The 24,335-nt window shown below is 47.8% G+C and overlaps 1 long non-coding RNA gene, 3 other non-coding genes and 2 pseudogenes across 4 annotated transcripts; 2 read left to right on the top strand and 4 right to left on the bottom strand.

Moving 5' to 3' along the window:
* Positions 1-24,310, bottom strand: LOC138011230 (uncharacterized). The gene is made up of 3 exons (XR_011124661.1): positions 24,273-24,310; positions 12,253-12,364; positions 1-111 (listed from the first exon to the last, which is right to left on the bottom strand). It is a non-coding gene; the product is annotated as an uncharacterized lncRNA (long non-coding RNA).
* On the bottom strand, positions 197-377 carry LOC138012085 (U2 spliceosomal RNA; annotated as a pseudogene).
* Positions 11,476-11,594, top strand: LOC138012109 (5S ribosomal RNA). Its single transcript, XR_011124983.1, has one exon. It is a non-coding gene; the product is annotated as a 5S ribosomal RNA (ribosomal RNA).
* On the bottom strand, positions 12,569-12,732 carry LOC138011975 (U1 spliceosomal RNA). The gene has a single exon (XR_011124873.1). It is a non-coding gene; the product is annotated as a U1 spliceosomal RNA (small nuclear RNA).
* Positions 18,819-19,050, bottom strand: LOC138012119 (U2 spliceosomal RNA; annotated as a pseudogene).
* Positions 23,280-23,398, top strand: LOC138011882 (5S ribosomal RNA). The gene has a single exon (XR_011124791.1). It is a non-coding gene; the product is annotated as a 5S ribosomal RNA (ribosomal RNA).
* Positions 24,311-24,335: the final 25 nt, after the last annotated feature.

Here is a 24,335-nt window from a genome sequence, read left to right as displayed (position 1 = left end):
TCAGCCTCTCCGGGACCGCAAAACGCAACTTGTCTGCGCATACCATGTGGTAATGTAGGTCACGTGCTCCTCGTCCTGTCGTGTCGTGCTGTCCACTCGCTGCTATGCTACCTAGAAAAGAGAAGAGAATGAGAAGGTTGGTTGGTTGGTTGGTTGGTCACTTGTTCTGCTTTCACTTGATTATTTCTTCCCCAGAGGGAAGTGGGCCATGCTCGGAGGTAGTGCTATACCGAGGCAACCCGTGGCCGGGACGAGGCAAGCCTCTTTTCCACGGCCCAGTTCCAAAAATCAGTTTAATATATGAGCTGCTCGATGAGCAGCGTATCAGATATTAAGCTGATAAGAACAGATTTTTTTTTTCTTTTGATAAAATTTATTTACAAGGGCCCAAGGGCCCAGGTAAAAAGAACAGATACTCAAATAACAGTGATGGACCAAAGAGAAACGAAAAAATTTTACAGTGATGGACCTAAGAGAAACAAAAAGATTACAGAAATATAAAGGAAAGTTCATGTTGAGTAAAACTCAAAGTCCAAACTAATTAATCTAACTGACCTAACCTGTTCTACCAAAAAATCAAAATCCAAAGTCCAAAGTTCATTAAGGCAAAAGCCTAGCTACGGAAACTAACGATAAAAACTAAAGATGAAAGGTAATTTTATTGTCGTCAGAGACAGAACAAACAACACTTAAAATGGACCAAAATGATTTCACCCTATCCAAAGATTCACCCTGTACGCGTGATCTAACATCCTTAACAACGTTGTTGATAATCGAACGGAAGCCTAGGGTTCTATTACGAAAAGTTGCAAGATTGCGCGCATGCCAAACGAAAAAAAGGACGGTCGCAGCCAAATAATAAAAAACTGAGGAGCCAGGAGAAGACGAACAGACAGAAAAAGGAAACAAGACAGATGACAAAGACAAAACAAAAGGAAAACCGAGAAGACGAGAAAATGAAGCTGTAAAATAGTTCCAAACCCGCACAGTCCTACGACAATCAACAAAACAATGTTTAGCAGTTTCAGGTCGCGAGCAAACAGCGCAAAGGTCCGCGTCGATACAACCCCAGGCCCTGAGATTATATCGAACGCGGACCGCATCATGTAGAAGAAGCCAGATCAAATCAGATTTCCTATTCTCAATAAACTTCAAACGGGACTTTCGCCACACCGAGGCCCACCGATTAATGGGGCGGCCGACAACGGCGCCCCAGTAGCCAGCACACCTCGGTGCAGGATCAGGAAAAGCATAGAGCAGAGAGTAAATGTTTTTAGAGGACAAATCATCAGGCAGGGCACCATTTCGATCAAACAAAGATTGAAAAACCGAAAGACAGAGACGATAGAAAAAGGAGGGCTCGGGAGAAACAGGAACAGAATTCGAAGAAAAGGAGAAACGAGGATCAAGCTTAGCGAGGCTGCGTCCAAGAAAATAGCGGGCCAAAAAGTGCCATTTTTCAGAGCCGAAGCTATCACGTAGAGAAGAAAAACAAGAAAGGCGCAAGCTCACACATTTTGTACGGAAGTCGACAACGTTGAGGCCCCCCATCTTTAATGGGGCGCAACAACGCTGCCGGCTTACATTCTCCATCCTCCCCTTCCATATAAAAAGCCAAATCAAGCGGTGAAAACGATCACAAACCCATCGGGGGGGATGGAGAATCTTAGCAACATGCCAAAAACGGCTAGCACCAAGAACATTGACAATCATGGCGCGACCAATAAAAGAAAGCTCCCTTTGTTTCCACAGGTTTAAGACAGTCTCAAGTTTATCGAGTTTGGATTTCCAATTATCAGATTCGACCGAAAGCAAACCGTTAGCAAAATAGACACCCAAGATCTTGATCTTGGGAACCCACTTCAAACCAAAGGGGGAACCCCCCTGTGACCGCCAACGGCCGAGCCACATGGCCTCAGTTTTGGAGGTATTAAGTTTAGCGCCAGAACCCAATTCAAATCTACGAACAACGTCCAACAGTCGACAAAGAGAGCTTTCAGTCTTTAAAAATATTGTAGCGTCATCGGCATATTGCGAAATTTTAAATTGAAGTCCGGAAGCGCCCGGAAGCCGGAAACCGATAATCTGTTCGCACCGCCTAATTTGGGTTGAGAGGACTTCAGATACGAGTACATAAAGGAGAGGAGACAGGGGACAACCCTGCCTCACACCCCTTTCGAGAAACACTGGGGTCGAAAGATTACCGTTGACAATTATGCGGGAAAAGACATTGTTGTAGAAAAGACTGACCCATTTACAAAAAGAAGGACCGAAACCAAATTTTACAAGAGTACACATAAGGAAAGAATGATCAACACGGTCAAAAGCCTTCTCCTGGTCAAGAGTCACTAGAATTCCCGACTCATTAGTTTTGTCAATCATATCCAGGGTGTCTCGGATAAGTTGTAAATTGGAAAAAATCGATCTTCCGACAACACCGCACGTCTGATCCCGATGAACGATGGATTCCATCACGGGTTTCAGACGCTCGGTGATGGCCTTAGAAGCAATTTTGTAATCCGTATTGAGCAATGAAATAGGACGCCAATTCTTAGCTAAGCGTTTATCGTCTCTCTTAAAAACCAGGCGCAAGAGGCCCCCACGTTGACTATCAGTGAGAGAACCCCGGCGATAGCACTCATTTAAAACAAGAGTGAGAACATCACCGAGGTCCTCCCAAAAAGCGATGTAGAACTCAGTGGGAAGGCCGTCCGATCCAGGCGACTTCCCAGTCTGAAGGCTATTAAGGGCCGAGAAAAGTTCCTCGCTAGAAAACTCGCCTTCACAACTATCACATTCAGAAGCGGTTAGGGAAAACTCTAGATCATTAATTAGGCTGGCCTGGACTCGCAGGTCGAGAGCATCCTTAGCAAAAAGGTTCTTATAAAAATCAACTAGGATCAATTCAATGTCAGCAGCAGCTGTCTTCTCCAAACCATTAGCATCGAGAAGGCAATCGAAGGAATTTTTCTCGGCCCTTTTCTTCTCAAGACGGAAAAAATAACGTGTGGGCCTCTCACCCTCCTCCACCCACTTAGCGCGTGATCGGACTTTGGCGCCCTCCATTTCACGCGAAATGAGGGAATAGAGAGCGCTCTCAAAATCTCGAATCCTAATTGAAGCCGTGTTATCACCGAAGGCCAGATCAGATTTAGCATGAATCAAACACTTAGTTAATCGATTCCGTTCACGGTTTACCCGGGCTCGCTTACGAGAGCTAAAGCTAATGCAGAAATTACGGATATTCAATTTCAAATCGTCCCACCACGCGCCAAGGGAAGCAAAATTAGCACGACGCTGTTTCTGGGCATTAATGAGAGTAGACATTTCAATCTTAAAATCATTATCACAAAGCAAGCTAGAGTTAAACATCCAAACACCGTTTCGGGGACACGCAAAGCCATCCAAAGTCAAATTTAGGGAGACAAAATCATGGTCCGAAAAAGCGCACGGCAAAGTACTGCAGTTCTGAACAAAAGAAAGGAGGGTGCGGGAAATGAGAAAACGGTCTATACGCGAAGCCTGAGTATAACTGGCATTGGCCCAGGTAAAAGAAACTCCACGAGGGTTTTGCCTACGCCAAACATCAACAAGAGAACAATCTGTGGCAAACGACTGAAGCATAGTCTTATCTGGAAGAGATGGGTTAGAAGACGATAAACGGTCCAGCACGCTGTCAATACAGTTGAAATCGCCGGCGACAATACGAATAGGGGAAAGGAAAAAGGTATGCAAATTTTGAAAAAAAGCTTTCCGGTCCGAAACAGTGTTTGGAGCATATACATTAACAATATTAATTTGATGGGAGCCCGTTAGTATCAATGCACTGATAACGCGACCGTCAGAATCAAAAGTAAAACGAGTGACAGAGCCCTGAAAGGAAGGGGAGACAAGCAGGCCTACACCGGCCGACCTGACGCCCCCGAACGACCAATAACACTTTCCAGCCCAGTTTCGCGAGAATTCATTAGCCTGCTCCAGACGACACACATGTGTCTCCTCAAGCAGGATCAGATCGAAAGACAGCAAGGAGATTTCACGAAGAAAAAGATCACGTTTTGTGGGTGTACCAAGTCCGCGCGCATTGAGAGAAAGTAATTTCAGCATTGATACTAACGGTGCCGACCAACTTTCTTCCAATTACCCCGTTCCTCATCACTAAGTGAAAGCCGGTCCTCACGTCCGGGGGTCTTTGAGCGCTCGTGATCACCCCCGCAGGAGCGGTCCCGCTCACGCCGCCGCTCCCGGGGCTGGGCCTGGGCAGAAGCACCCGAGGCACAGCCACCAGGAGAGCAACGCTCACCGGCGCCCCCACAGGAGTCACGCTCCTGCCCTCGAACCCCCGAACGATCATGGGACCGGGTACCTTCGTCCAAATGATCTTTATCCTCATCCTCCTCGTCTTCCTCATCTTCACTCATCTCATCCTCAGCACTCTCTTCACTCTCGTCGTCCTCGTTTTTCTGATCGTTCTTCTTGTCCTCATTCTTCTGATTCTCATCACTCTTCTTTACTTCCTTAGACACAGGTACAGGGGCAACAGGTGGTGGGCGGGGCACAGAAACAACTTTAGTAACATCAGCATACGTAGACGGACGAGAATTATGAACAGACGAAATATTACCACCAAAGACGACGAAGGGACAATCCCGAAAACGATGATCACTTTTTAGACACACACTACACATAACAGGTGACGGACAGGAGGCAGCACGATGACCAGGTTGCTCACAATTAAGACATCGGAAAGAAGCACACTTGCCAGCAAGGTGACCATGGGAACCGCGGCGACGGCACGTCTTAGGTTGACCCGGGTACCAGACCCGGATAAATTCACCCGGGATGTGAATACAAGATGGTATGTCTTTATTAAGTCGCATCTTTGCAGTACGAACTCCATTAAACATGTGATCACTCAAACGATCGCGACGGAAAGAGAAGACCTTCCCATAGGCCGACAAGCGACCTATGAGCACAGTATCGGGCATTTCGCAGGGCGCTTCATAAATCTTGACTAGACGCACACGATTTTCATAATCCACAAATAATTATCTCGTCTTTGCCCAGTGCAACATTCTTCGCGCTGTAATCATTGAACGTGACAATCCAAGTCCTATTAGACTGGCGAAATTGGATGGAGGAGATGAAATCAACGTCAATGCCAGCCGCATCAAAGCCATTGATGATCTGTTGGCTGTCGGTAACTGAATCACAAGAGAAGTATACCGAGAGATCCTTGTTGAGACGCATGGTGTTCCCAGCGGAGGACCACCGCTCAGCAGGAACTGGATCAAACCGCACACCAGAGCTCATGAGGTCGGCCAGCACATGTGGGAGAGGTATATCACAGCCAAGACTTTGAGAAAACAGCTCAGGTGACACAGCAGAAGTAACATCCTCAGGAACATCAGCCCACGAGGGAGAGGCAGCGACATCAACGGGAGAGGCAGCGACATCAACGGGGGTCTCTGGAACAACAGAAATAACAACAGAATCATCAATCAATAACTCAGTGTCCCCACTCATATTACTCATTCGATCACTCATTCTTCTTCTTCTATGTCCCACAAGAGAGGGATATGAAGGCTAGCTTCCAATAAAAGGCGCAATTGTGAAAATAATTAATTGTTAATAGTAATCCTTTAGCAGCTGCTTAAGGTTTAATCTTAAATTCGTTTGATCTAGTATATTGTATTTGGTTGACTTTAAATATCATAATGGTTCCGCGCAATACGCGCACTTTAATCATAAAGTCTGGCTTCCCTGCTGGGACTTCCCATGCCGGGGTTGCCAGCATCATAGCTAACTCCCTGGCTGGCCTGGTGGATTCAATCCAGGTCTGTCCAGGGGGAGTTATCCGCATTTCGTTTATAGATCCCATCCATAAAAAGACCTATGAGGATGCCGGGTCCATTCTTTTTGGTGATGTCCGCTGTGCGGTCATCTCTTCAGTCCCTGTCACATTGGTTATGTTATATCTGTTTCCTTTTGAGGGCAGTAATGATAAAGTGAAGGAGGCCTTGAAGTTTTTTGGTGACGTGAAAGAGGTTAAGCACCAGCAATGGACTAATGTCCCTGGTGTGTATACTGGTACACGGTTGGTGCGCATGGTGCGCAAGCATGAAATCCCCAGGAACATCAAAATTGATGGGGTAAATTGTCGGGTGTGGTATCGGGGGCAGCCCCTTGTGTGCGATATATGTCATGACAACCATAAGGCTGCCGATTGCCCTTTAAAGGGTAAATGTCGTCGCTGTCATGAGGCTGGGCATTTTGTTCGTGCTTGTCCTAAGCCAGTATGGTTTGTGCCGGGTAACCCGGCCACCGACGTTGATAGCGAGAATGAGAACGATGATGAAAATACTGTTGGTAATAATGTTTCGGGTGCTGAAGTTGTGCCCGTGGCTGCCCCTGGTAATGTGTCTAGTGCTGCTGAGCCGGTCGTGGTCCCGGAGGTTGTGCCTGTAGAGGATCCGGCTGGGCCTGGGCCTGAATCTGAGATTGTTGAGGCCATGAGTATCGATGTTCGGGATAACGAGCTCGATGAACTGGTGAGCCAGCCGTTGCTGGACAATGGGTCGGGGGGGGCTGGGGAGAGGGTTCTGGATCCCTCTCCTAGCCAGGTTTCTGTGGGTGTCTTGGGGGGGGGGCTGAGGAGAGGGTTCTGGACCCCTCTCCTAGCCCGGTTTCTGTCAGTGTTTTGAAGGCCTCTGCCGGTCAGGTGGGTGTGTCTCAGGAGGAGGTGTTGGTTTCGTCCCCGTCTTTTTCTCCCCTTTCGGGGTCTGTATTTTCTGATTCGGGTGATGATGCTCCGGCCTCTTTGGTGGACGCTAGACCTGTTAGGTCTAAGATTCCAGTAAAAGTTGGACGTAGTGGTTCGGGGGGGTTGCATCCCCCTCTTGTGTCAAGAGAAGAGACTGTCAGTATGGTTGAGAGGCTAAAGGCAGCTCTTCCGTCATCCACGGATGATCTTGTCGTTTCGGGGCAGGCTGGGAGTTCTTCCCAGCCTTCGCATGGTTTTACCGCACCTCTTCCTCCCCAGGTCAGTTCTCGTAGTTCTGGCTCGGGGATGGCCCTCCGTCCGTCCTCTCGCTCCCGGTCTCGTTCCGGGGATGAGAGACCTCCTCTTAGCCCGGATCCTCATGGGTCCCGTCGTCGTGCTCCTTCGCCTAGCCCTGCTAGGCGCCGTTAATTTAGCCGTTGTCTCACCACCATTTAGTTTTTGTTATGGGTTTGTCGCTACTTTTTTGTTATATTATGGCTCTTACTGTAATTTCTGTAAACGTTAATGGGTTGAGAGATGGTGACAAGCGTCTTGGGTTTCTCCAGTGGCTGTCCCATCTCTCTCCCTCGGTAGTTTGTCTACAGGAGACCCACGCAGTCTCTAATGATGATCTTCTTTCTTGGTTTTCTCGGTTTGGGTATTTGTGTGCTGGTTCTTTTGGTACTAATCACTCTCGTGGTGTGGTTGTTTTGTATCGTTCGGTTTTGGAGTGTAAGTCTGTGGTTTGCGAGTTTGATGGTCGTTTTGTTTTGGTCGAGTTTTCTTTTCGTGGTTCTGTTTTTCGGGTTGCTTCTATTTATGCTCCTAACCGTAATCCTGATCGTGACGCTTTTTTGGTTCATTGTGTTGACTCTATTGATCCTGCTGTTCCTACTCTTTTGTGCGGCGATTTCAACACGGTCCTAGACCGTGTTCGGGATCGCCGTGGGTCTTGTCCTTTCGATGTCTCTCGTGAAAGTTCTGTTTTGTTGTCTGCTATGTTTTCGGATTGTTGTGTGGTGGATATTTGGCGTGAAAGGCACCCAAATGATTCTGCTTTCACCTGGTTCCGGCCCGATGGGGCCCTTGCATCGCGCATTGACCTCATCGGTTGTCCGTTTGCTTGGGTGCCTTATGTGTCTTCTGTAGACATTCTGCCGTGTCCTTTTTCTGACCATTGTGCTCTGTCTTTTTCATGGGCTCTCCCCAGCTCCGTTCCTCCGGGTCCGGGGTTGTGGAAGCTCAATCTTTCTGTTCTGGATGAGGTCGAGTATATCGACCTCATCTCAACTTTCTGGTCTTACTGGCAGTCTCGTCAGTCTTCTTTTCCTTCCCTTATTAGGTGGTGGGACAGCGGTAAAGCTCACATTAAACGTATTAGTATAAATTATTGTAAAGATCGTGGTAAAAGTAAAGTTGTGGAACGTACTATTTTGTCTAGTCTTGCTGCTCATCTTAAAAGTCATATTGATTCTGGTCGTCTTTCTTTTCTTCCTGTGTACCTTTCTACTCTGTCTCGTCTTCGTTCTATGGATGTTGAGGTTGCTCGTGGTGCTCAAGTTCGTGCCCGGTCCCGGTGGGTGGAGGAGGGTGAGTCCTCCTCTGCTTACTTCTTCCGGCTCGAAAGGAAAAACGGCACTGACCGTAATATCTCGGCGCTGAGAGCTGGTGATGGTACTTTGGCTACGGACAAGGATGGGTTGTGTGATGTTTTTCGTTCTTTCTATTCTGATCTTTTCTCTGCTGCTCCTTGTGACTCCAATGCTCGTGCTGAGCTTCTTTCTAACATTTCTTCAGTTCTTCCGTATAATGATAGTGTGGTGTGTGAAGGCCTTCTCAGCCAGGAGGAGTGTTTTGCAGCTCTTCAGGGCATGGCCCGTGGTAAAGCTCCTGGTTGTGATGGCCTTCCCATGGAGTTCTATTTAAAATTTTGGCATGTTTTGGGTTTGGATTTAGTTTGTGTTTTGAATTCTGCTTTTGGTTTGGGCTGTTTGTCTCACTCTCAGCGCCGAGGTATCATTTCTTTATCGTTTAAGAAAGGGGATCGTCTTGACCCCAAAAACTGGCGTCCAATCTCCCTGTTGAATGTCGATTATAAAATTGCTTCTCGTTCTATTGCTGCTCGTCTCCTTAAAGTTATTCATTTGGTTGTTGGTAAAGATCAGTCTTGTGGTGTTCCTGGCCGTTTTATTGGTGAAAATGTTGCTTTTCTTCGTGATGTTGTTGATTTTTGCTCTTCTTCTGGTGTTCCTGCTGCTCTTCTTTCTCTTGACCAAGAAAAGGCATTCGACAGGGTTGATTGGACGTTCCTTCGTTCTACTCTATATGCCATGGGTTTTGGGCAGTCGTTTGTTGGGTGTGTTAATTTATCTTACAATAATGTGAGTAGTTGTGTAAATGTTAATGGTTATATTTCTAATTCTTTTAGTTTATCTCGTGGGGTGAGGCAGGGGTGTCCCCTGTCTCCCCTCCTTTACGTTTTGGTTGCCGAGGTACTTGCATGTAATATTCGTTCTAGTGGTTTAATTTCTGTCTCTTCCTGGTTCTTCGTCTTCTCTGCCTGTTATTTCTGCGTACGCTGATGACACTACGTTGGTTGTTTCTTCTGTTCCTGGTATTTTGGCTGTTTTTGATGTCTATTCTTTGTATGAGAGGGGGTCTGGGGCTAAATTAAATTTTGGAAAATGCGAAGGTTTGTGGTTGGGTGGTTGGAATGGGCGCACTGACTCACCGGTGAACATTACTTGGTCATCGGTGAAGGTGAAGGTGTTGGGGGTTTTTCTGGGTCCGGGTAATTTGGAGGAGGACAATTGGAGGCCGCGTATCACCGCGGTTGAAAATGCTTTGAACGCTTGGCGTCAGCGATCGTTATCCTATAAGGGCAAGGCACTTGTTATCAATGCCTTGGCCCTTTCCCGTGTGTGGTACGTGGCCTCTTTAATCCATGTTCCCCGGTGGGTCAGTGTCGAATTGAATACGTTAATTTTTAAATTTTTTTGGAGCGGTAAGCGGGACTTGGTCGCTCGTCGTGTTGTGGCTCAGCCTTCTTGTTTGGGTGGTTTCTCTGTTGTGGATTTTCAGTGTAAGGTTATGGCTCTTCATGTTCAGTGGGTTCGTCGTTTTGTTTCTTCTCCGTCTTCTTGGGTCACTTTCATGGTTTTTTGGTTTTCTTCTCGGCTTGCCGCTCCTCCGCATCTCGTTTTTTCTGCTCCGCTTTGTTTTTCGCCGGATTCTCTGCCTCCGTTTTATCGTTCTCTGTTGTCTGCTTGGCGGGCGTGTAAAGGATCCCTTACAGCGTCTTCTTTGGGTATTGGTTCGGGTATTGATTTTTGTCCTGTTTCTTCTATGACCACGAAATCAGCTTATTTGTTTCTTTTGTCCGAGAATGCTGTCTCTCCTCATTGTGAGGAAAAGTTCTTTCCTTTGTTTGGTTCTCTTTATTGGTCTTCTACTTGGCGTCAGCTTTTCTTTTTTGATTTGGATCGTCCAGTTATTGATTTGTCTTGGAAAATTTCTCATGGGGTCCTTTACACGGCCGAAAGGCTCGCTGGTTTTGGTTATGCTCTTTCCACTGCTTGTTTTTGTTCTGCTCCTGTCGAGTCTCTTCAGCATCTGTTTTTTCACTGTCCTCTGGCGGTCAGTGTTTTGTCATGGCTTCAGTCTCTTATGTTTTTGGCTTCTCCTCTTTGTCCTTCTATCTTGGTTCGTCATGCGCTTTTTGGTTTCTCGGCTGATGAGTTGTCTGTGGTGCCGCGGGTTTTTGTTTATATGTTGAATGTCTGCAAGTTCTGTATTTGGGGGGCTCGTAATGACTTTCGTTTTAGGGGTGTTCGTCCTTCAGCTGTTGACATTATGGAGCGTGTGAAGTCTCGGGTTCGGTTTAATCTTCCGTTGTTTTTCCGTCGTTTCCGGTCTAACCGCCGTCGTCGCTATTTTGTCCGTCAGTGGGGTGGTCGTGGTGTGGTGGCGTCGTTACATAATGATGCTCTGGTCGTTCATATTTAGGTACTGGTTTTGTGTTGCGTGTGCATGTCCTGGCCTTTTTTCGGGGGTGAACCAACGTCTTGGCGTTGGGTAAGTCGGTTGACGGGTGGCCCTTTGTGGGTCGCTTTTCACCCTTGTGCTGGGTCGTGCTTGTTTTGGTTTGTCCAGTTGTTTTTGAGTCTTTTTTGTCGTTTTGTCGAATTGTCATTTAGGAGTGTAAGTCAGGCGAGGCATCTCCTAGATGCAATTCCTCGTTTGTGTGTCTGTCTTTTTGTTATTTGTTGGTAGGGGCGGGGTTCGATTCCCCGGCGAAGTTGGCGTGTTGGTGCACCCCCGTTTGAGGTGAACCGTTGTGTTTGACGGATTCGTCGTTATGTCTGGCGGCCATTGCACTCACCCTACCGGGGGGCCAGCCATTCGCCTTAAACATAAAAAACTTAGCCAAAAGGCCGAGAAGCGATGCCCGTAAATGCTCACAGCGGACAAGGTGCTCCCAGTCTCATGGCCACGAGATATGGTGGTCCGATTACAATCCGTGCCAAGGAAGGAATGCCCAAAGCCAACCTGAAAGCGAGGCGCACACAACGATCGCCCTTGTACAGTGGGCAGCAGGACCAGCATTGCATGGCACTTGCGTTGACGGCAAGAGGACAAATGCACATTGTGCTTGCTCTGACCTCGTTTTCATTTTCCCTTATAACAAAGTTAATTTTCACGGCAAATTACTTGTCTACGACCATACCACAGGGAAAACACCGGTTCTCGTCCGATCACCGAAGTTAAGCCCTGTCGGGCGGGGTTAGTACTTGGATGGGAGACCGCCTGGGAATACCCCGTGTTGTAGGCTTCCCTTTTTCTTTCCGTACACTTGATTATCTCAAATAATCTCAGTTTCCTCCATGAAAGAACATTCCAAACCAGGTTTTTTGAACACAACATGCCAACGATATGTCAAAGATGAGACATACAACAAAAACAAAATAGTTCACACGAGAAAGTGGAACTTGTATTCCCAAGGGAGCGCGTGCGCGCGAGATCCATCCAGCGTTTATGACATGAAACGTATCCTTTCGTGTGAGCAAAGAACAGGCTACGACAAGTAAAAAATGCATGCACTGTTATGCATTAGATGGAAGTTAACCTAGCCCGGATGATATGTATACAACGAAGGCTACAACACTATAACATTCATCTTGCGAAAACGTGACTTATGTGACGTAGCGCACTTCAAAGTCTTACTTACGGTTCCCTACTCAACACGGACAGTACGTATTGAAAGGGTGCATAAGACACTAACCTGAGCATAAAATATTTACTTTTTATGATAACAATTCAATTCACTGATAACATAGAGAAACCACAAAGTGTTGCCCACAGAAATGTAACGCCAACTGATCTGGCGGGTCCTCAGTTACTCAATGCAAAACGGGCTCTCCAGAACGCAACATAACACAACGCAAAAGAAATCTATCGCGATGGAGCAGTACAAACACACATCCACTTACGTTTTCGAAACGATGCACGCGGATAAGAGCTCGACCCGCTGGCATTTTCTTGTCTCACTCGTCTATCGATGGAAATCGATGCGGCTGAAATAAACACGTCCTCTCACTCTCTCTACGGCCAAGAATGAAAGAAATAAAATCACAGTTTTGCAGTGCACCAAGTACGGAACATTCACCTACAATTTTAGCAGTGGACCTCACAAATACAACTCACCTTCCTTAGTGTTTACACCGCCACCGCATCTCCTTCCCTGCCCTGCCTGAAACGTTACCAACAAACCTTCCCATTAGCCAACTTTGCCACTGTGGGTTGGTGCGGGGACTAGCGCGAACGCAGGTCCCCACTACCAGAAATTATACGCTCGAGTTACCCACATTTGGGGTAATCGCAAGGGTCAACCCAATCGAAGTGCAATGAAAGAGCCTCACCTTGAGAGGACTGCCTCCCTGATCACAGTGCCTCCCGCGTCAGGTAAGTTTTTTATGTTTAAGGCGAATGGCAGCCCCCCATTAGGGTGAGTGCAATGGCTACCAGACATTCAGACTCATCCATCAACAACAATGGTTCGCCTCAAACGGGGGTGCACCAGCACGTCAAACGTCACCGGGGAATCGAACCCCGCCCCTACAAACAAAAACAAAAACAAACTTACAAAGAAAAGCATTCACGAGACGCCTCGTCCGACTTACACTCGAGAATGGCATTTCCACATAAAACACACAAACAGTCAAAGCAAACGGACGGAGGACAACAGGACAAACAAAACAAAAGGACTGTGCAACGGCGAATGGCAGACCCGACAAGGTCGCCAGCCAGAAAGACTCATCCTACAAAGGTAGGTACGCCGTGAAACAAGCAACAGCCCGGGACGATAACAGGACTAAAACTGGGACAGAGAAAAACGACCATTGCAAACAGAGCCGATAATGCCAGACGCACCCCACTGACGATGAAAATAACGTAGACGACGGGGGGACTTAAAACGCTTAAAAAGGAGAGGTAGATTGAACTTGACACGAGAGCGGACCTTTGCGATGACATCGAGGGCACCAGGCGGCACATTACGGAAACGAAAGTCATTCCGAGCGAGCCAGATAAAATACTTACAGACACCTAGGATGTACATGAAAACACGAGGAACTTGACGGATCTCAGCCGGGTCAAAACCAAACAGCACGTGACGGCAAACCAAAGAGGGGGACGAAGACGAAAAACCAAACAATAGAGACTGTAACCATGAAAGCACACTATGAGCAAGAGGGCAGGAGAAAAACAAGTGAGAAGGACATTCAGAGGCAAGACGGCAAAAGCAAGAAGGGTCGACCGAGTACCCAAAACCGACAAGGCGATCGGCAGTGTACAACACGCCATGGGCGACCTTCCAGTTGAGATCGATCACTGGGCGGTCAAGATTGAAGAAGAACAATTGGGACCAGGTCGAAGGCCAGTAGAGTGAGCCATACAAAGGGAAAAACTTGTCAACACAATGGGGAATCGGACGATCCTCAGACAGCAAAAACAAATAAACAGAATTTGCAGAGATAGAGGAAACAGCAGCAACATGATGAGGAGACAAAGACGCAATGACAAGGGAGGAACGCCGACGGGAAAAGGAACCACCAGCCAAACGCCAAGCAGACAGAAGAGCAGAGTAAAAAGGGGGAAGGGACTTGGAGGAAAAGGCCTCAGGACGGGACAGAACATCAAGAGCAGGGACACCAAAACGAGAATCACACCAAAAGGAAAAGAAATGGACCCAACTACTCGGAGAAACAGTGAAACGCCGAACCCACTGGACAAGGAGCGCAGAAACTTTAAGACGAAGATCAATGACAGAAAAACCACCAGCAGATGTAGGCTGAACAACAACAGCACGAGAAACCAGATCGCGTTTGCCCTTCCAAAAAACCCAAAAACCATTTACAAAGCTCGGAAGAAACCCAAGGGGGGACATGAATTAGGGAGGCAATGTACCAAACCCTAGAAAGGGACAAGGCGTTGATGACGAGAGCTCTCCCGCCGTAGGACAGGGAGCGTTGCCTCCAAGAAGCCAGCACATTCTCCACGGCATCAATCCTAGGACGCCAGTTCACTTCCTCCAAATTCCCAGGCCCAATAAAGACGCCCAGCACTTTGATCTTGGCCGAGGTCCAGTCCAGGGTGACAGGGGGGTCAGTCCTGCCAGACCACGAACCGAGCCACAATCCCTTGGATTTGGACTGATTAAGCTTAGCACCAGAACCCCTTTCAAAAAGAGCATAAACTTCAAAAATAGCAGCAATGGCAATATCAGACGTGACGATGAGAGAGGTGTCATCGGCGTACTGCGAGATCGGAGACAGGGCCCGCGGGGCCCCGGGGACAGAAAGACCAATGATACGTGGATTGGCACGAATGTTAACAGCAAGCACTTCAGAAACTAGAACATATAATAATGGAGACAAAGGACAGCCCTGACGCACGCCACGAGACAAAGGAAAAAACCGAGACAGATAACCATTAACAACTACAGAGCTTTGGACAGCAGAATAGAACAGAACAACCCAACGGACAAAAGATGGGCCAAAACCCATCCTCGACAGAGTAGCACACATAAATGACCAATCCACTCTATCAAAGGCCTTTTCCTGGTCTAAGGAGAGAACGGCAACCGGGATGTCAGATTCCGTGGCAAAGGCAACCACATCACGCAAAAGAGCAACATTCTCGCCAATAAACCTGCCAGGAACACCGCAGGTCTGATCCTCACTAACAACCAGATGGATAACTTTGAGAAGGCGCCCAGCAATAACACGAGAAGCAAGCTTATAGTCGACGTTAAGAAGGGAGATGGGGCGCCAGTTACGAGCGTCCAACCGATCTCCCTTCTTAAAGATTAAGGATATGAGACCCCGCCGTTGAGACAAAGACATAGAACCAGACAGATAACACGAATTCAAGACCTCCACTAAATCAGACCCAAGAACGTCCCAGAATTTCAAGTAAAACTCCATGGGGAGGCCATCGGACCCCGGGGCTTTACGACGAGCCATGCCAACAAGGGCACGATGACACTCCCCAAGAGTCAGAAAGCCCTCACAAAGATCAGCTTGGGCAGATGAAAGGACCAAGGACACATTACTGAGGAGAAAATCTTGAGCAGCGGAATCCGTAGGACAGGCAGTAAAAAGAGAGGAGTAGAAAGTGGCAAACGAAGAACACAGATCAGAAGGTGTTGAAACAATGGACCCATCAGGGTTCCGAAGCGCAGAAACCCACCGGTCAGCAGACCGTTTCTTCTCTAAACGAAAAAAGTACGCCGATGAGACCTCGCCCTCCTCAACCCATCGGACACGTGACCGTACTTGGGCACCTTGAGCAGCCCTGATGTCATAGGCGGAAAGCTGTTCAAGGGTGGATCGATAAACACCTAAAACAGACAGGCAACCAGCATCAAGCCGTGCCTTGAGGTGTGCCGCCAACCTAGCCAACAAATCACGTGACCAAGAATCTTTCTGCGACCGGCGCACACAGTAAGATACCGTAATGCCCTTGATCTTTGCTTTACCGGAATCCCACCACTTGGAAAGAGAGGAAAAACAGAGCTTACAGTCCTTCCAATCGGCCCAAAAGTCAGAAATAAGGCGACAGTACTCCTCCTCCTCCAGGACTGAGGTATTAAGCTTCCAAAGCCCCGGACCAGGAGGAATAACGTCAGGAACAGTGAGAGAGCAGGACACAGCACAATGGTCTGAAAACGGACACGGAAGAATTTCACAAACAGAGACAGACGCAACCCAGACATAAGGACACCCAATTAGATCTATACGGGAGGAGATAGAGCCATCCGCCTTAGTCCAGGTAAAGGCGGAGGAAGACGGATGGAGGTATCTCCAAATATCAATACAACAGACATCGTCAAAAAGACGACCAAGGGCAACAACACTCTCACGCGAGGTATCACCGACCACGGAGCCCACACGGTCAGCAGCGCGATCAAAGACGGTATTAAAATCGCCGGCGAGGAGGGTGGGAACTGAAGGGTCTAATCGGGAAGAGACCTCGTCCAGGAAGGCATCACGATCAGGGTTGCGATTGGGAGCATAAATGCAAGCAACCCTGAACACAGCGCCACGCAAAGAAAACTCACATAACAAAAACCGACCACAACTATCAGAGGAAGATTTAACAAGGGACAACACTGGACGAAACAAAACAATACAACCACAAGACTTATTAGAGCCGGGAGACGCCACAACGGAAAGACCAGATGACTGGAACCAGGACTGACACTCACTGAGGGAGATGCAGTGGGCCTCTTGGAGGCACACTACATCAGGAACAACAGGCAAGGAATGAAGCCACTGTACAAACCCAGCTCGCTTAGACTGGTCTCGCAGACCGTTGACATTAACTGAGACAACTGACAGAGCCATAATGGAGTACAGTAAAAGAATAACTATGTACGTGCTTTGCGTTGGGGGAGGGAAACCGACACATCAGGCAAACCTTCGTGCTTCGCAGACTTGACAGTATCAGCTGAAGCACGAGTCTTCGATTTAGTAGAAGAGGGCGCAGCTCCACTCTTCTTAGCCACCTTCGTAAGAGCCTTTCGGGAAGGAGTAACAGAAGAGCTATCAGAGGAGGTCTCAACGGAATCACAACCACGTTTACGAGGAGTGGATACCTCAACCATTTCCACCTCCAAAGGTTCAACAGATTGGGAGGATGGAGGAACACCCGAAGAAACAAGACCGTCGGTACCACCACTAGCAACAGTACCCTTACGACGCACACCTGTATTCTCAGCCACTTTACATGAAGTGCCACCACTTGGTGGTTTTTTAACATTTTCTAATTTTTTAACAGAATTCTCAGTACTTTTGGCAGCTCCTTTATCAGCTGCGTTAACTAGGTTGCCATTATCCAGTGGCTTAACAGTATTTCTTTTAACATTGTTTAAATTATCACCATTTTGTGAGCTCACACTAATATCATTACGTTTAATGGCATCTTCGCCAGTTTTTCCACCATTATTTAAATTGCCGCCACTAGGCTGTTCCTTAACACTACTGTCACTAGGATTAACACTACTAATGCTGCCGTTACTTTGCGGCACCTTAACGTTACTTTCAGAGTCATCGTTTGATTCCAGCTCACTGCTGATATCAACGTCACTCAAGGGGCTAAACATGTGATCGCTCCCGAGACCAGATGCACGCACCAAATTGTCATCAGCAGAACATGGAGGCAACTCGCTAGCGCTGAGATCGGGAGCAGATCCCCAGGAGGGGAGAGGACCAGGGCCCGTGGCGCAGGCAACACTGCCTGAGCCAGGGGCGTCCTCACCAGCAGACACAACAGCACCCTCCATGGAGGGTGGAGCGGTCTCAGAGTCAGATGAACCAGTGGGAGGCAAAGCAGAAGGAGAGAAAAACAGGAGGGGGGAAGCCGGAGCCTCCACCTGAGCTTCTACAGGATCGGGGTTAGCCACAGCATCCACCCCACTACCACTGGTACCCCACGCGTTTGGTGCATTGGTGCAGTCGCGCTGGACATGGCCAGGTTGGCGGCACCGCATGCAGACGCCCTTGTAGGGGCAGTCCTGGGCTTTGTGAGAGCCCGAACAAATATCGCAAGAAATCGGCATCCCTTTATACCATACTTTACATTGATGGTCCTTAACAAGAATAGTACGCGAGATGCCGCGAGCACGAGTCATACGAACGACACGGGAGCCATCCATGACACCATCAAGATGCAACCAGGACCTATGCTGGATCCCATGGACAGTCCCATACTGAGACATGACTTCTTTTAGAACAGAGTGTTCGACCTCAAATGGACAACGGAAAATGAGGACGTTTTCAGGTCTGGGACCCCCACCCCGTACAGGACAAGGGACGCCATCTACAGATAAAGAGTCATTACTTAGGACCGTAGTCTTAATGGACTCATCCTTAAAAGATACACGGACAGATTTGCCAGGCATAAATTGAATTGATACAACATCACCGACACTAAAGGTTGAACAAATTTTCTCAGCAATATAGTTGAGATCACGCTCTTCAGAAAAACCTGACACATCGAGAACAACAGTGCGCCTAAAAAGGCGAGACATGGCTATTAAGAAAAAAAAAGTAAGAAAGGGGACCGGCTAGAGCCGGGAAAGGGCAAAAGCCCCACTCACCACAAATCCAAAGGGCCAAAAACCAGCGAGCTCGTAGATGGCCAAGAAACAGGATGGGTGACCAAAATGGCTGCCTGTGAAGACGAACCAAAAATCCAAAAGGCGGACGCCAAAAGGAAACACCAACCACGCAGAAAGAACCGAAGAACCACGCAACCAAAATGGTAGGGCCTCCGGCCAAGCACAGCGTTCAGGTAAGTATGCCTTTTCAGCCTCTCCGGGACCGCAAAACGCAACTTGTCTGCGCATACCATGTGGTAATGGAGGTCACGTGCTCCTCGTCCTGTCGTGTCGTGCTGTCCACTCGCTGCTATGCTACCTAGAAAAGAGAAGAGAATGTGAAGGTTGGTTGCTTGGTCACTTTTTCTGCTTTCACTTGATTATTTCTTCCCCAGAGGGAAGTGGGCCACGCTCGGAGGTAGTGCTATACCGAGGCAACCCGTGGCCGGGACGAGGCAAGCCTCTTTTCCACGGCCCAGTTCCAAAAATCAGTTTAATATATGAGCTGCTCGATGAGCAGCGGAACATAAGAGACTGAAGCCATGACAAAACACTGACCGCCAGAGGACAGTGAAAAAACAGATGCTGAAGAGACTCGACAGGAGCAGAACAAAAAACAAGCAGTGGAAAGAGCATAACCAAAACCAGCGAGCCTTTCGGCCGTGTAAAGGACCCCATGAGAAATTTTCCAAGACAAATCAATAACTGGACGATCCAAATCAAAAAAGAAAAGCTGACGCCAAGTAGAAGACCAATAAAGAGAACCAAACAAAGGAAGAACTCTCCTCACAATGAGGAGAGACAGCATTCTCGGACAAAAGAAACAAAATAAGCAGATTTCGTGGTCATAGAAGAAACAGGACAAAAATCAATACCCGAACCAATACCCAAAGAAGACGCTGTAAGGGATCCTTTACACGCCCGCCAAGCAGTCAACAGAGAACGATAAACGGAGGCAGAGAATCCGCGAAAAAAACAAAGCGGAGCAGAAAAAAAACGAGATGCGGAGGAGCGGCAAGCCGAGAAGAAAACCAAAAAACCATGAAAGTGACCCAAGAAGACGGAGAAGAAACAAAACGACGAACCCACTGAACATGAAGAGCCATAACCTTACACTGAAAATCCACAACAGAGAAACCACCCAAACAAGAAGGCTGAACCACAACACGACGAGCGACCAAGTCCCGCTTACCGCTCCAAAAAAAATTTAAAAATTAACGTATTCAATTCGACACTGACCCACCGGGAACATGGATTAAGAGGCCACGTACCACACACGGGAAAGGGCCAAGGCATTGATAACAAGTGCCTTGCCCTTATAGGATAACGATCGCTGACGCCAAGAGTTCAAAGCATTTTCAACCGCGGTGATACGCGGCCTCCAATTGTCCTCCTCCAGATTACCCGGACCCAGAAAAACCCCCCAACACCTTCACCTTCACCGACGACCAAGTAATGTTCACCGGTGAGTCAGTGCGCCCATTCCAACCACCCAACCACAAACCTTCGCATTTTCCAAAATTTAATTTAGCCCCAGACCCCCTCTCATACAAAGAATAGACATCAAAAACAGCCAAAATACCAGGAACAGAAGAAAAACAACCAACGTAGTGTCATCAGCGTACGCAGAAATAACAGGCAAAGAAGACGAAGAACCAGGAAGAGACAAACCAGAAATTAAACCACTAGAACGAATATTACATGCAAGTACCTCGGCAACTAAAACATAAAGGAGGGGGGACAGGGGACATCCCTGCCTCACCCCACGAGATAACTTAAAAGAATTAGAAATATACCATTAACATTAACACAACTACTCACATTATTGTAAAATAAATTAACCCCCCCACAAAAACTGCCCAAAACCCATGGCATATAGAGTAGAACGAAGGAACGTCAATCAACCCTGTCGAATGCCTTTTCTTGGTCAAGAGAAAGAAGAGCAGCAGGAACACCAGAGAAGAGCAAAAATCAACAACATCACGAAGAAGAAAAGCAACATTTTCACCACCAATAAAACGGCCAGGAACACCACAAGACTGATCTTTATCAACAACCAAATGAATAACTTTAAGAAGACGAGCAGCAATAGAACGAGAAGCAATTTTATAATCGACATTCAACAGGGAGATTGGACGCCAGTTTTTGGGGTCAGACGATCCCCTTCTTTAAACGATAAAGTAATGATACCTCGGCGCTGAGAGTGAGACAAAGAGCCCAAACCAAAAGCAGAATTCAAAACACAAACCAAATCCAAACCCAAAACATGCCAAAATTTTAATAGAATTCCATGGGAAGGCCATCACAACCAGGAGCTTTACCACGGGCCATGCCCTGAAGAGCTGCAAAACACTCCTCCTGGCTGAGAAGACCTTCGCACACCTCACTATCATTATACGGAAGAACTGAAGAAATGTTAGAAAGAAAGCTCAGCACGAGCATTGGAGTCACAAGGAGCAGCAGAGAAAAGATCCGAATAGAAAGAACGAAAAACATCACACACACCCATCCTTATCCGTAACCAAAGTACCATCACTAGCTCTCAGCGCCGAGATATTACGGTCAGTGCCGTTTTTCTTTTCGAGCCGGAAGAAGTAAGCAGAGGAGGACTCACCCTCCTCCACCCACCTCGACCGGGCACGAACTTGAGCACCACGAGCAACCTCAACATCCATAGAACGAAGACGAGACAGAGTAGAAAGGTACACAGGAAGAAAAGAAAGACGACCAGAATCAATATGACTTTTAAGATGAGCAGCAAGACTAGACAAAATATTACGTTCCACAACTTTACTTTTACCACGATCTTTACAATAATTTATACTAATACGTTTAATATGGAGCTTTACCGCTGTCCCACCACCTAGTAAGGGAAGGAAAAGAAGACTGACGAGACTGCCAGTAAGACCAGAAAGTTGAGATGAGGTCGATATACTCGGCCTCATCCAGAACAGAAAGATTGAGCTTCCACAACCCCGGACCCGGAGGAACGGAGCTGGGGAGAGCCCATGAAAAAGAAAGAGCACAAATGGATCAGAAAAAGGACACGGCAGAATGTCTACAGAAGACACATAAGGCACCCAAGCAAACGGACAACCGATGAGGTCAATGCGCGATGCAAGGGCCCCATCGGGCCGGAACCAGGTGAAAGCAGAATCATTTGGGTGCCTTTCACGCCAAATATCCACCACACAACAATCCGAAAAACATAGCCGACAACAAAACAGAACTTTCACGAGAGACATCAAAAGGACAAGACCCACGGCGATCCCGAACACGGTCCAGGACCGTGTTGAAATCGCCGCACAAAAGAGTAGGAACAGCAGGATCAATAGAGTCAACACAACGAAACCAAAAAAAGCGTCACGATCAGGATTACGGTTAGGAGCATAAATAGAAGCAACCCGAAAAAACAGAACCACGGGGAAGAGAAAACTCAACCAAAACAAAACGACCATCAAACTCGCAAACCACAGACTTACACTCCAAAACCGAACGATACAAAACACCACACACCACGAGAGTGATTGGTACCAAAAGAACCAGCACACAAATAACCAAACCGAGAAAACCAAGAAAGAAGATCATCATTAGAGACTGCGTGGGTCTCCTGTAGACAAAACCGAACCGAGGGAGAGAGATGGGACAACCACTGGAGAAACCCAGAAGACGCTTGTCACCATCTCTCAACCCATTAACGTTTACAGAAAATACAGTAAGAGCCATAATATAACAAAAAAGTAGTGACAAACCCATGGCAAAAAAATAAAGGTGGCGAGACAACGGCAAAATTAACGGCGCCTAGCAGGGCTAGGCGAGGAAGCACGACGACGAGACCTATGAGGATCCGGGGCTAGGAGGGGTCCTCTCGTCACCGGAACGAGACCGGGAACGAGAGGACGGACGGACGGAGGGCCATCCCCGAGCCAGAACTACGAGAACTGACCCGAGGAGGAAGAGGAGGAGGAACGAAAGGCGAAGCAACCCGATCATCCTTGGACCGCGGAAGAGATGCTTTCAACTTCTGCACCATAGATGCACCGTCTCCTCCCTTGATACAAGAGGGGGGGATGCAACCCCCCCGAACCACTGCGCCCAACTTTGACCGGAATTCTAGACCGCAAAGGTCCAGAATCCACCACCGAGGCCGGAGCATCATCACCCGAATCAACCCCAACCAGACCCACCCGATGACCCGATCACAGAAAACACAGACCCCGAAAGGGGAGAAAAGTAGGGGAGGACTCCATGACCTCCTCCTGAGACACACCGGCCTGACCGGTGGAAGCCCCCAAAACACTGTCGCTGGGAGAGGGATCCAGAACCTCTCCCCAGCCCCCCCCCCCAAACCCCCCCAGAACACTGGCTAGGAGAGGGATCCAGAACCCTCTCCTCAGCCCCCCCCCCCCACTGACGACCTCATGGCAAGCAAAGGCTGGCTCTCCAGCTCATCATCAGCTCGTTGTCTCGGACACCATGGCTCAGGACCAGCAGACAGCGAGGAGCATCCACAGCCGCATTACCAGACAGAGCACTGAGGAACCACAGACTCCACCCCACCAGAACCAGGCACAACAGGGGCAACAAGATGCCCGTAAATGCTCACGGCGGACAAGGTGCTCCCAGTCTCATGGCCACGAGATATGGTGGTCCGATTACAATCCGTGCCAAGGAAGGAATGCCCAAAGCCAACCTGAAAGCGAGGCGCACACAACGATCGCTCTTGTACAGTGGGCAGCAGCACCAGCATTGCATGGCACTTGCGTTGACGGCAAGAGGACAAATGCACATTGTGCTTGCTCTGACCTCGTTTTCATTTTCCCTTATAACAAAGTTAATTTTCACGGCAAATTACTTGTCTACGACCATACCACAGGGAAAACACCGGTTCTCGTCCGATCACCGAAGTTAAGCCCTGTCGGGCGGGGTTAGTACTTGGATGGGAGACCACCTGGGAATACCCCGTGTTGTAGGCTTCCCTTTTTCCTTCTGTACACTTGATTATCTCAAAAAATCTCAGTTTCCTTCAATGAAAGAACATTCCAAACCAGGTTTTTTGAACACAACATGCCAACGATATGTCAAAGATGAGACATACGACAAAAACAAAATAGTTCACACGAGAAAGTGGAACTTGTATTCCCAAGGGAGCGCGTGCGCGCGAGATCTTATCAATCCAACGTTTATGACATGAAACGTATCTTTTCGTGTGAGCAAAGAACAGCATACGACAAGTAAAAAATGCATGCACTGTTATGCATTAGATGGAAGTTAACCTAGCCCGGATGATATGTATACAACGAAGGCTACAACACTACAACATTGATCTTGCGAAAACGTGACTTACGTGACGTAGCGCACTTCAAAGTCTTACTGTTCCCTGCTCAACACGGACAGTACGTATTCAAAGGGCCGATAAGACACTATCCTGACAATAAAAGATTTACTTTTTATGATAACAATTCAATTAACTGATAACATAGAGAAACCACAAACTGTTGGCCACAGAAATGTAACGCCAACTCATCTGGCGGGTCCTCAGTTACTCAATGCAAAACGGGCTCTCCAGAACGCAACATAACAGAACGCAAAAGAAATCTATCGCGATGGAGCAGTACAAACACACATCCACTTACGTTTTCGAAACGATGCACGAGGATAAGAGCTCGACCCGCTGGCATTTTCTTGTCTCACTCGTCTATCGATGGAAATCGATGCGGCTGAAATAAACACGTCATCTCGCTCTCTCTACGGCCAAGAATGAAAGAAATAAAATCACAGTTTTGCAGTGCACCAAGTACGGAACATTCACCTACAATTTCAGCAGTGGACTTCACAAATACAACTCACCTTCCTTAGTCTTTACACCGCCACCGCATCTCCTTCCCTGCCCTGCCTGAAACGTTGCCAACA

This window comes from Montipora foliosa, chromosome 7 (assembly GCF_036669935.1).
Source record: "Montipora foliosa isolate CH-2021 chromosome 7, ASM3666993v2, whole genome shotgun sequence".
In the NCBI taxonomy this organism is placed as follows: Eukaryota; Metazoa; Cnidaria; class Anthozoa; order Scleractinia; family Acroporidae; genus Montipora; species Montipora foliosa.
Note: the sequence above shows the minus strand (reverse complement) of the source record. Positions and strands in the feature narration are given on the sequence as shown.